We start from the raw sequence: 12,728 nt of genomic DNA on the forward strand, positions 1-12,728 counted from the left end.
GTGTAGGTGCAGTAGTCAGATCATACCTCTGAACTGTACAGATTTTCTCAGAAGTCCAGATTTTTGCCTCTCATTTTTGGTGTGTTCCTCCTAAAATCTGTACTTTTCTGGCAAATAACTGAGAATTGAAGTCATTAAAAAATGACAAACATTTGAGTTTAACACTCCACATCCTTCAGAAAATTCATGCTAATTCAAAACCTATCATTCTGTCAACTTTCTAAGTTTGTAAGAGCAATATTTAAAGTCTGTCCCTATTTGTCCCCCATCATTTTAGGCTTTGTCCATATTTTTTGCTCTAAGAGGTGGAGAGGTATGCGTCGTATCCGTCATAAAGATGCCCACAAGCTTTGCTTTTTTGTTTAGGACGTACGCACGTCCATATGTCCTGCTCCATCTGCTAGGCCTTCAGTCCGAAAACGCTAAGCAGCCGTCTGCATGCTTTAAAGATTTATCTTGAGAATCGGCGCCTTAAGCATTTAGCTTTAGGTATGGAGGGGCTGTCCGGTCAGTCTGTCGAGCCACCCAAGAAAAAGGCCAAGGTTGCTAGGCCTGAATTCGTAGCTGCACCTCCTCTACCTGACATCCCTCCTGTGGCTGACATCTGCCTGGTGGAACAGTCGGTCGCCGCTGATATGGTGCATCTGGTATTGCTGTGGAAGCCACAGACCCCAGAATGGAAGGCATGTCCTCCGAGGTAATGCAGATGTCTGCTACCGACAGTGAGGGGGAACCTTGGCTTGTACCGGCTGCCCAGAAGGATTTCTCCACTACTTCACAGATTACTGGATCCAAGCCTACCTTGGCTCTGACACCCACTAGGCCTTCCCTTAAAAGGAAAGAGAAAAGAAAACCTGTTTCTCCCCCAGTAGATAGCCAGCCAGACTGGCAGGCTTTTTCCTCAAAGCCTTTTCAATGCCTTCATGGGTCTGAGGCCTACTACACCCTTAGCCTCCCCTGTGGCTCCTCCTGTGCTGAGCCCAAGGCCTCAGGCCTTAGATACTTCCCAAGTTGAAGCTGAGGAATTCTCTGACTCTTCCTCAGATGATTTCTTGTCTTATGTCTCCCAAATGCCATTAGAAACAGATTCCCCAGGTGAGGATCTCACCTTTGGGGAGACCATTTCAAAGATGAGGGAACATTTCAAATGGGACTCCTCTAAAATGACAGAGGTTCAGAAAAAAATACAATGAACTTCTTCAGATGGACTCCCATGCCCCTTAAGCTATTCCCCCAGTACTACCAGCATTTATGGATGCTTTTAATGCAGTATCAGTTAATCCAGGCTCCTAGCCTCCTTCACCACGAAGGCCTGACAGATTCTGCAAGGTCCCAGAGGGAGCCAAATTCCTTGTTAAGTGGCCTGTAGCGGACTGTGGCACTGTATCACTGTCAGCTGGTAAAACATCTAAGCTCCTTCCATCCTCCTCACTTCTCCCCTTACAAAGACAGTAAGGCCATGGAATGCCTAGGCAAAAAAGGTTTACACGTCATCCACCTTGGCATTCAGGGCAATAAATTGTCAAATCCATATGTCCAAATATGCCCTAGCCCTTTTAGGACAAGTCACTAAACTTCTGAGTGAAATCACAGACTCTCCTGTCAGGGCTAAGATATCCAGCTTTATATCTCTATCCTTTCAGGTTAAAAGGCACTCTGCCAGGTCTGCTGCATCTGCCTCTGTCCTGAGAAGATATTCCTGGCTGAGATTACAGCCCCTACCTGATGACATTAGGGAAAAACTTTTGAATGCACATCTTGATAAGTCTGCTCTTTTTGGGCAAAGTGACTGAGTTATTCAAAACAATGCAACAAAAGGGGAAGGAGTTACAAGACCTCAAATACCTGTTTGTTTCTTCTATCCCCAAATTCCACAGGAACTACCCTTCAAAAACTCAATTCATCAGGAAACCGTCCGCTCCTCCTCATCTTTCCAGGGACAGAAAGACTGCCAGTAAGCAAACAACACCATCTAGGCCTGCCCGTACTCCAGCCCAGAAGCCTCAATTTCAAGACAGGGCAGGTAGTCTGTGACTAACTGCCATTCCTGAAACAACATCTAGACTCCATTCCCCTATCCCTAAGGTGCTCTCACAATCTCCCTGCTTGGAAAAACATCACCACAGACAGGGTGGGTCTTATCCATCATAGAGATGGATTATTTTATGACCTGGATCACAACCCCTTCCTTGAGGGCATTCCGTAGCCCCCCAAAGAACAGCTTCCATTATTTTAACCAGTTATGGACAGCCTTATGGCCCAGTGAACAATTCAGCCTGCCCCTATGATAGAAAAGGGAAAGGGTGTCTACTCAAGACTCTTCCTAGTCCCAAGAAAAGATGGCCCCTGGAGACAAATCCTCGATCTTTCCCATCTCAGTCTCTTCCTACAAGTGCCCATCTTCCAAATGATCACTCTACAGACCCTCTTCCCCTTGATTTCTCCTCAGGGGTTCTTGGCCACCTAGGACGTCAAGGATGTCTACCTGCACATCCCCATAAGGCCAAACTACAGAAAATACCTGCGCTTCTCTGTGGTCTCCTCACATTTTGCCTTGCCCTTTGGACTTTTTACAGCACCAAGGGTCTTCAAGTGCTTAGCACCAATAGTGGCCTTCTGCAGGACCCAAGCAATTCAGATTTTCACTTGCCTAGATGACCCTGTCATCCAGGCAGAGACTGCACAGAATCCCTGCAACACCATCTACAAACAGTAATATCACTCCTGCAAGCACTGGGCTTAAAGATGAATTACCCCAAGTCCAACCTGACCTCCTCTCAGGACCAAATATTCCTGTGGTGCAGGATAAGGACAGATGTCATGAGGGCTTTCCATAGGTTCATAGGTTGGTACTAGGCTGTCAGCCGTAGGGCCTATACAAGCCTAGCCGTAACAATTCCCTGGCTATTTCTCCCCACACTATTTACTTCCGTGGACCCCTGTCTAGCAGGGCGACTGAAGTGATCCCCGGGGTGAATTTCCTTTCTCCCATCCAGTCGTCAAGGTTCATTTTGAAGAGGACCAAAGAGGCACTCTGCTTGACATGTATGGGACATCTTTTCCAGAGTCTGGGGAGTCTCTGGGTCAGGAACCTATCCCTCCAGCATGTTTTGTTTATTGTGATGACAAGGTTTAGATCCCTGGAGAGTGTGGCTCTGAGGGATTGGGATTTCTTTAAGTGTAGCATGTCCAACAGCTCTGGGTTTGACATGGCCTTGTATGTTAAGCAAAGATCGCCTCTGAGTAGACGATATGCGACAGAGTATAGCTGGAGTTTTTTTAAGGTGGTCAGCGTAGGGCATCTGCTTTAGGCCTGTGATTCTTTTAGTGAGGTATTTCTGCGGCCTTTCCAGTTGTTGCAGATGTCTTGAGAGGTACATACCAAACGGGGCATTGTATTCTATAATGGGTCTAATGAGTACAGTGGGACAATGACCTCCTTTTTTCTGGATGAAAAGCCCTTAGTGATGAGGTGTGCCACATAGAAGGATTTCCTGACTGTTGTGGCGATGTGGTTATCGAAGGTGAGACCACTGTCCACCTGTGTCCCTAAGTCTCGTATTACACGTTCTATGTTTAGTGTACTGCCACCTATATGGTAATTCACGGATACATGTTTTTCCCAAAGGGGATAACTATACATTTCTTGGCATTGAGCTTGAGCCCATGGCTCTGGCACCAAGCATCTGTTTCTGTAAGGCCCTTTTGTAGAGTATCCACATCATTTGGGGATTCAGTAATGGCTCCCAGTTTGCAGTCATCTGAGAACTTTGTTATCCAGAGTCCCTTAGTGTTGGCCTGTACTTCAGAGAAGTAGATGCCAAATTAAGAGCGGTCCCAGGACTGAATCCTGAGGTACTCCACTTGTCACTTGTCTGGAGCTGGATTTGGAGTCGGCTACTTTTACAGTTTGGGTTCTATCAGTAAGCCAGTTAGCAACCCATTGGGTGACGTAGGGATTAATGCCAGCTTAGTAAGTTTATCTATGATTCCAGAGTGGGGGATGGTGTCAAAGGCCTTGGCAAGGTCTAGATAGGCTGTGTGGACCACCTTACCCTTGTCCATGGCTCTGGAGACTGATTCGAAGAAGTCAATCAGGTTCAGGAGACCAGATTGGCCCTTCACGAACCCATACTGGGTGGGGTCCAGTGTTTGAAGGTTGCCAATGTCTTTGTTTATAGGTTCCATCATAATACACTCCATGGCCTTGCAGATAAGGCTTGTCAGACTGATGGGACAGTAGTTTCCGGGATCCAAGGTGGATCCCCCCTTGTGGAGTGGGATAACTGTAGCTCTGCGCCACTCAGTGGGCATGAATCCTGAGGTGAGGCTATGATTAAACATGACACTTAGGTGAGGTGCCAGTTCATATTGTAGTTCATGTAGTACACAGCCCGGGATGTCATCTAGTCCCATGGATGCTGTATCCTTAGCTTTGGAGAGTGCGTTTTTTACCTGTGTGGCCATTATTACCGGAATTTGTCAATCTTCCCGTATTGAGATGGGCCATGTAGGGGGTGAGAGGGGGGTGAAGTTGGCACTGAATCGATCTGCCAGGATATTGGCAATATCCTTGGGATCAGTATATTTAATGCCATTCTGTTTTAGCTCAGAGCAGATCTGAGCATTGCCATTTAGATTCTTGACATAGTTGTAGAATGCCTTGTGGTTGTCTTTGGAATTTTTGGCAATTTTATTTTCGTAACTAGCTTTGGAGGATTTTATGAGGGATCTCAGTTTCTTACTGAGGCTGGTAAGGAAGTTCTTTGCATCCTGGGATTTTCCTCTTTTCTGCAACAGTTTCTTCCTTTTGTTGTAAAGTTTGTTTATAGCAGGGGACCACCAGATTGGCTTATTTTTTTTTTGGATGAGAGCATCTTGGTTCTATTTGGGATGGCATGATTTATGCATGAGTGGATGTGCTCATACAGTGCCTTAGTGTAGGATTCAGCAGTTGAACTTTCAGCTCCTGTCTGCATGGGTGTCATGAAGTTTGTCACTTCTGACTTGAGTAGCATGAAGTTGGCTTTGGAGAAGTTTTTTATGGAGGTTTCCTTACTGGGGGGGTGGGGGTGGGATGTGGATGTTAAGGGTGATTAGCTTATGGTCAGACCTGACTAACGAGGGGGTGACCATAGATGTGGAGCATCGATTTCCCACGTTGGTAATGACCAGCTCTAGGATATTGGAGCCCCTGGTGGGACTATGGATTAGATGATCCAGGGTGTTGGAATTTATGAATTCCAAGAACCATTGGGCAAAGGTGTTGGTACATGAGTAGTTTTCCCAGTTAATGGCAGGGTAGTTAAATCACCCAGTATTAGGATGTTTGGTTCTATCTTAATATTTTCCAGTATGTTTAGAATGGTGTAGTGAGAATCTTGGGGTATGGTGGGGGATCTGTAGCAAGCTACAATTTGGATTGCAGCCTTACCTAGTGTTAGCTGCACCTGGAGAATTTCAGACGCATTGTGTTTGGCAACTAGCCTGGTGGTGTGAATATCCTTGGTGAATATTGATACTCCACCACCTTTAGTGTTTCGGTCCTGCTTTGGTGGCCGAAAAATGTGGTAAGGGAATGTAAGACTCTCTGCCACCACAAAAGGTGGAAAGCTTAAGGTAGAACCTGCTCACTGCCCTACAGGCCACAGACTTGACTGCCAGGCAGTACCTTAGACTCCTGGGTCATATGGCATTGACCATTCTCATGTTAACATTAACAAGGCTCCACATGAGAAAGCTGCAATGGTACCCTAAGGTCTATTTGGACACAGAACTCTCATCCTCTAGAATATAAAATCCCCTTCCTACCTTGCCTTAAGAAAGAGATTCAGTGGTGGTTGGATAAAGTGAAATACAACCCAGGACTACCCTTGCAGGCTCCCTTGCCAGTGCAGGAGATGTGCATGGATGCCTCAGATCTGGTCTGGGGAGCAGCCATGGGTTCCCTAAGAGTCCAGAGCACTTGGCCTGACTCCGTCAAACAGGAACATATCGGTATCAGAGAGCAATTCTGTTGGTCCTAAAGGCCGTCCAACATATGCTGAAATAGGGCCCATTAAATTGTTCACAGACAACACTACAGTTCTGTGGTATTTGAACAATCAGGGATGAAACAAAATTCTACTTGCTATGCAGACTAGCTCTCCAAGTGTGGGAACATGCCACAAAACAGAGTGTCACACTGCAGGCAGTGCATATCCTTTCAGAGCAGAGTACTCAGGCAGACACATTAAGCAGGTCCATGTCACAGTCCCACAAATGGATGCTCCACAGGGATGTCTGCTTGGACATAATCCACAAATGGGGTACACCTCAGATCTGTTTGCCACCCCTATGAACAGACAACTTCCATCCTTTTGCAGCAGGCTGCCCAGTCCTCTGACAAAGGCAATGGACGCCTTCTCAATCTCTTGGAGGGGGATGTTTCTGTATGCATTTCCCCTTCCCACTTCTTCAGAAGTTCTACTGAAAATCCAGCAGAACAAACCAAACATTTTGATTCCCTTTTGGCCAAGATAGCACTGGTACCCCCTCCTTCTGCATGTAGCCAGGAACAGTCCCCACACATTACCTCACAGAGTGGACCTTCTCACACAGGACAAGAGATGTCTAATCTACCCCCCCCCTTCAATCTCTGAACCTTACCCTGTGGGTGATATAATTCTGATCTCTTGTAGACACCTCTACAGTGAGGACATGCTCACAATCCTGCAGGAGGCCAGGAAACCTAATACTAGGAGATCTTGTATGTCTAAATGGAAAATATTCTCCATATGGTGTCTACAAAGACAGTTGGACCCTTTTCAGGGTGATGTCCCTTTGGTACTGTCATACCTTTGTGAACTCTTGCAGACAGGGTTGGTGTACTCCCTTGTTAAAGCCCACCTTGCTGCTATTTCAGCTTATCTGACTCTGGATCCTTCTTCGGCTTCTCTGTTGCCTGTAAAGTTATTCCTGAAGGGAGTGCTGCATCTCAGGCCCCCCAGGAAACCCATCCCACCACCTTGGGCCTGAATTATGTCTTGAAGAAGTTCACGGTGGCCCCCTTTGAACCAGTTTCTAAAACCTCTCTAAAACACTGCACTTGGAAAACAGTACTCCTAAGTAGCCCTGACATCAGCTAGAAGAGTGTCAGCATTACAGGCCCTCATGGCCATCCTCCCTTTCCTCATCTTCCACAAAGACAGGGTAACCCTTAGGACCGACCCTTCCTTTATGCCCAAGGTGGTCAATGAGCTGTCCTTAAACCAAGCTATTCACCTTTCCACCTTTTTTGCCCATCCTCAGAGTGACAGTGAGAGAGTCTTACATTCTCTTGATGTGCATAGACAGCTTCGGTTTTACCTAGTCAAGACCAAATCTATCAGAAAATCAGACCAATTGTTTGTCTCCTTTCACCCCAGGGCTCTGGGGAAATCAGTGACAAAGCAGACAGTTTAAGCCTGGATTTCCAGAGCAGTTTCCTTCTGCTATGCATACCATGGGAAATCTTTGGAGTCCAAAACGAAAGCACACTCTACTAGGGCTATGGCTTCATCTGGAGCTTTCTTTAAAGGATTGGACACTGCCACCATTTTAGGGGCAGCTACTTGACCTCTGTCCATACCTTTACCAAGCATTACAAATTAGACCACATTTCCAAATCCAGAGCTGGATTTGCCAGAGCAATCCTCCATGGATTTATAGAAAGTAGTTCCAAACCACCACCTTCTTCCTCTCAGTGAGCTTTGGCACTCATCCAAGAGATTGGAATACTGCAACAAGAGAATAGAAGGACATAGAATAGTAGTGTAAAATCTTAACCATAACCATAGATATCTTTCGTGTTCATGTTGCAGTATTCCTTCCCTCCCACCTTCCCCTCTTGTTCCCTTAAACTGTTCCTTCTTGGATGGCATTGGACTTGTACAGTTTTTCTGGGACTGGGGTCTGACTGGAGTGCTCAGTTCTGAGGTCTGGTACGTGCAGACGTCATTTTTATGGCCCATGTTACCTTAGCCAACGTCAGATGTTCCACGTACCCAACAGTGACTCAAAGCTTTTGTATATGGCCGGACTTTCGGGTAGCAAGAGAGGAAAATCCAAGAGTTTGGAATACTGCAACATAGAAGAGAAGGATATCTGTGGTTACAGTAAGATTTTACACAACTATTCTTTCTTCTGGTAAAAGGTTTGATCCCATCAGATCTCATTTGCCTATTGGGTCACCTTGAGCAAGTCACTTAACCAGGCATTGTTCCCAGATTACCCCTGAAAAGGGATTGTGAATCTAGTGGGTCTTCCTGGTTAACAAATTGTTGTTATTATTATTATTATTATTATTATTATTATTATTATTATTATGAGGATATAAAATTAATGAAGGTAAAACAAAGGCTATAGTGGCAAACTAAGTACCCACACATGAATTGATTCAGCAGTACCCATATTTATAGAAACATAATAAGATGAACTATTCAGGTGTGTGGCTTAAAAAAATATTTGGTTAAGGCAGCTAAGGATATGTGGATATAAAATAAAAGATAATATAAAAACTGAGCAACTGGAAACATTTGGATATGGATTGTAAGATACAAGCAGTAATCATGTCTTAGTTCCTTTGGTTTTATGTACAGGTCAGGCATATTTTTATCAAACAGAAGAGAAGTCGTGAATAATTGAGTTGAAGAAATTTATTTGGGAGTGGAGTAGGTCAAGAGTTAAGTGGGATAAGATGATCTTCCCAATAAACTAAGTGGTTTAAGATTAACTAATTTGAAAGGATACTTCAGAGCTACACAATTAAATGTGATATAAATACAAGCAGGAGGCTGTAAATTAACTTTGAAAGGGATGTTGATGAAATGGGGGGTTGAGAAATAAGATGAGAGTAGGATATTACTTGCAGATCTTTAAGGCTAATAACAGTAACCATACAGAATGTTATATTCATGAATTAGCAGAAAGTATTCTAAAAACTAACACCACACTGGAGAAAGGAGAGAGTTTGCCAGTAGATAAGACTGGAATTTAGGAGATAATCTGGCAAACGAGTCAAGGTTTTGGGTGCAAATAACTAGAGAGGGAAAAGCAGTAGAATAGAATGAGGCTAAGCAGAAGTTTGGATTGCATGTTAAAGACTGCCTTCCCTACCTGGTTTTGATAACACACTGTAGGCAAACAGAAAGGGATAGAGGAGTTCCAAATAAAAGATCAGCTATTGTAGAGTTTTTAGCTGACTGTAAAGAAGAAGCTGCTATGAAAAAAGGAATAATTCATAGGGCATATAAAATATTTCACAGTAACTGTAAAAAATCAATTGAAGTTGGTCAAGACCGGGAAGAGAGAATAGAAAGTCAGTTTACAAAGGAACAATGGGAGGACATCTATATCCCTCCAAAGTATGCCACAAAGTCCAAAAGGTTTAGAATTTTCTCTTGGAAATGTTTGCATAGATATTGTCAGAGGGTTTTTCTTCGGGTAGATAGCAAATGCTGGAGGTACGAAGGGAAAAGGAGCGCATTAACTGGGAATCTTTTTTTGAGGAGGGTGTAATGAATTGGTTGATTTTAGTAATTACCTACAGAGGACTTTGTCAGAAATGTTGGGGAAGAAAATGGTGGTAATAACTAAGGAAGTTATTCTTTTGAGCTCGGATGCAGGACTTGTGTCAGTGTAGTAAAGCCATACTAAGTTTAGTACTTTTGGCTGCCAGAAAAAGCATTTAATAGAAAATGGAATTCAAAATGTCAACCAATTAAAATGAAGTACTGAATATTGTAAAGGAGATAAAAAAACTGGAGGTGGGAACTTCAGGAAAGTGAAGAAATAAATTATATAGCTATAATCAGAATTTGCGGATTCAGTACTTGCAGAATAATGTTCAGGAGCAGGAGTAAGAGGTAAGGGAAATCAGAACTTTGACTAATTTATGTTATGTTGGAGTGAATGATGGTTGTTAAAAAGAAAACATATAGTGCATGAAAATCATGAAAATGTTGCTACATTTTTTTCTGTTAATGTGTATCGATATAGTTGTGTAAATTGTGGTTTAGTAAAGATGTTAAGGAAAACAAATTCCATTTGCCTTTTGATAGGGCCCTCACCAAGGCACATTTCTTTGTGGTAGCATTTAAGTGTTCATGTTGAAGTAGATTAAATGTTTACTAAAGTCTAGATCATTCAAGATCTCCAGTGTTTTGGTGATTCAGTGTTTTGGTGATTCTGTTCAGCCAGACACCTGGGTGAATTAGCTAGGGGCTCTGATTTAAATGACTGAATCTCCTTAGCAGATATGAAATTTGTATATTTACCATAACACCATATATGCTTGGAAAATTCAGTCTTTATTAGACATACCTTCCTTGTGTCCCTATCAAGATAAAGGAAGGTTTATTGTGATATTTCTTTGACAAGGTCTTAACTCATCAGAAACTGGAAATGGAGAAGGGTGGTGTAACATATCATGGGAAGTAGAAGGTACAAGATTGGCCTAGAAAGTTTTAATTGCAAAGAAGAGGATGTGTGGAGCTCTTGACTCCCATAGGTTAAGGAAGATTGAATTTTGCAAGCAAATCTAAAATTGTAAATACTTAACTTTTATTTCCACGTGTTACTCAAGGCCCTTTCAAGGATCTTTCAGTGTGGTGATTGCAGACATTTCTTTCACATCTTAATTTGAGGAGGGTCAGTGTATCAGAATAAATAATTATGTTTTCTCACGAAATAAGTTTTTTTTGGTTTCTCATGGCCCCTCTTTATAAGATAAAAGTGGTCTAATGCATTATAAATGACAGAAACTTACGACGTTTATGTTTGATATTCTTGGCTAGCTTAAATTTGTAACTTTGTCATATATCCAGATCAATTCTTGCTTCTTTAAGGCCATTGTTGTATAGCCAAATTTCTGCTTCACAAGTGTGTTGAGGTCATTCATCTTAATCTGATGTCCTTTAAGGATGCATCTGCAATCTTAACATATGGGTTGTCCTGCCTCAGGCAGCCCTTCGGTCGGCCGGATTCCAAAGTCTGGGTCTGGCCTCGGCTGATGTCGCACTTTCCCCGACGTCAGAGCGTCTGGGGTATAAAAGCATCAGCCGACGCCATTTTCCTCAGTCTTTCTTGCCGCGTGGTTTCCGAAGCAGAAGCTGTTCGCAAGTGCCGGTCGGTCAGATCCAGTGAATTCAACTACCGAAGACTTCGAAAAAGCTAAGTACCCCGTTGGGGACTCTTTCTTGCCTCAGCCGATGTCAGACAAAGTAAATAATTGTTTAACTTGTGGGAAACAAATACCTCATAAGGATTTCCATTCCTACTGCCTTCCTTGCTTAGGCCCAGACCACGACGTATTGGCCTGTTCTGCCTGTGCTTCCTTCAACCGACGAACACTTAGACGTCGGTCGGAGTTTGCAGAGGACTTTTTTGGGGCCACTTTTGCATATAAAATGCCGTCGGAGACTCCGACTTCGCATTTGGTGAAAAAACGGAAGGACAAGGACCGACACTCGCGGCCTGCGGTTTTGGCTGAAACCACGGTAAGGCCTACCACGAGTGTCTCTGTTTCGGCTGAAACCGAGTCCTTGGAGTTTCCTTCTTTCGAAAGCATTCAACCGACCACCGCGGCCCGGGAGGCCCCGGCTGAGTCGGCTTCCGAGCTACCTACCGAAACCAGTGTCTAGGAAATGTCCGACACCATACCTTTGGACATTTCTACTCCTGCACGTGGGGCAGCTAGGCCCCCTGCTTCCATGTCTATTAAGGCTTTCTCTAGGGCTAAGGCTGCTAAACTTTCTAAAGCTTTGCCTCCCAAGACTACCTCCCAGAGACCTTCCTCTAGTTCTCAGATCCTCAGCCTTGCAGAGGACCTTATTTCTTTGATTAGAGGTTCACAACCTCACCCAGAAAGGGCCTCTCACCCCCCACCTGACAAAAGGCCCAGGACTGACCCCTCTGACCCACACTCTTCTGATGAGTCCACGGATGGATCTGAGTTGTCAGACCACCAGGAGGGGGCTTATTCGCCCTATGAGGATTCTGATGCTGAAGAATCTATCCCTTCGGCCTCCCCTCCTGAAGAGTTTTCTTTTGGTGAGACTTTACACTCCACGAGAGAGCATTTTCAATGGCAAGGTCAGGAATTCTCTGATTCCAGAAAAAGATTAAGGACCTTTTTACATTTGCCTCAACATAGGCCCTTAGCTATACCTCCTGTTTTAAATGTAATTGATGATGTGTACAATGATGTCAGCTCAGCCCCTGATACTCTCCCTCCGGCCCCTGCCAAACCTGATACTCTCCCTCCGGCCCCTGCCAAACCTGATAGATACTACAGGGTCCCGGATTCACATTTCCATTTGTATAAAGCCCATTCTGCAGACCCAGAAACTATTTCTCAGGGCCCTAAAGGGGTTGTGGCCGCCACTGCCAAAAATCCTCTACCCTCTGAAAGAGAGTCTAGAGCTTTAGAGAGATGGGGAAAGAAGGTATATACTTCTGCAACTCTTTCCGTCAGGGCATTAAATTGTCAATTTCATTGATACAGTACCAAGAGTATTTGTTAGATGAACTGAATAAGAAACTTTGTTCTCCTGAACCCCTTGACCGTAAATCCCTTCAGGATTTGGTACACAACTCACAGCAGGTTAGTAATCATTTCTTAAAATGTGGCTATGATGCATTGGAGGCTTCATTTAGGTCAGCTATGACTGGGGCAGTTATTCGTAGGCATGCCTGGCTGAAGGAACAAT

The 12,728-nt window shown here is 44.1% G+C and overlaps 1 protein-coding gene across 1 annotated transcript in view; it reads left to right on the forward strand.

Moving 5' to 3' along the window:
* ARID4B (AT-rich interaction domain 4B) overlaps positions 1–12,728 on the forward strand; it is a 2,517,944-nt gene that overhangs the window by 1,356,597 nt on the left and 1,148,619 nt on the right. The gene's annotated exons all lie outside the window — the stretch shown is intronic.

The sequence above is a fragment of the Protopterus annectens genome, chromosome 16.part0, assembly GCF_019279795.1.
Source record: "Protopterus annectens isolate FY-2018-M chromosome 16.part0, PAN1.0, whole genome shotgun sequence".
NCBI classification, from domain to species: Eukaryota; Metazoa; Chordata; order Ceratodontiformes; family Protopteridae; genus Protopterus; species Protopterus annectens.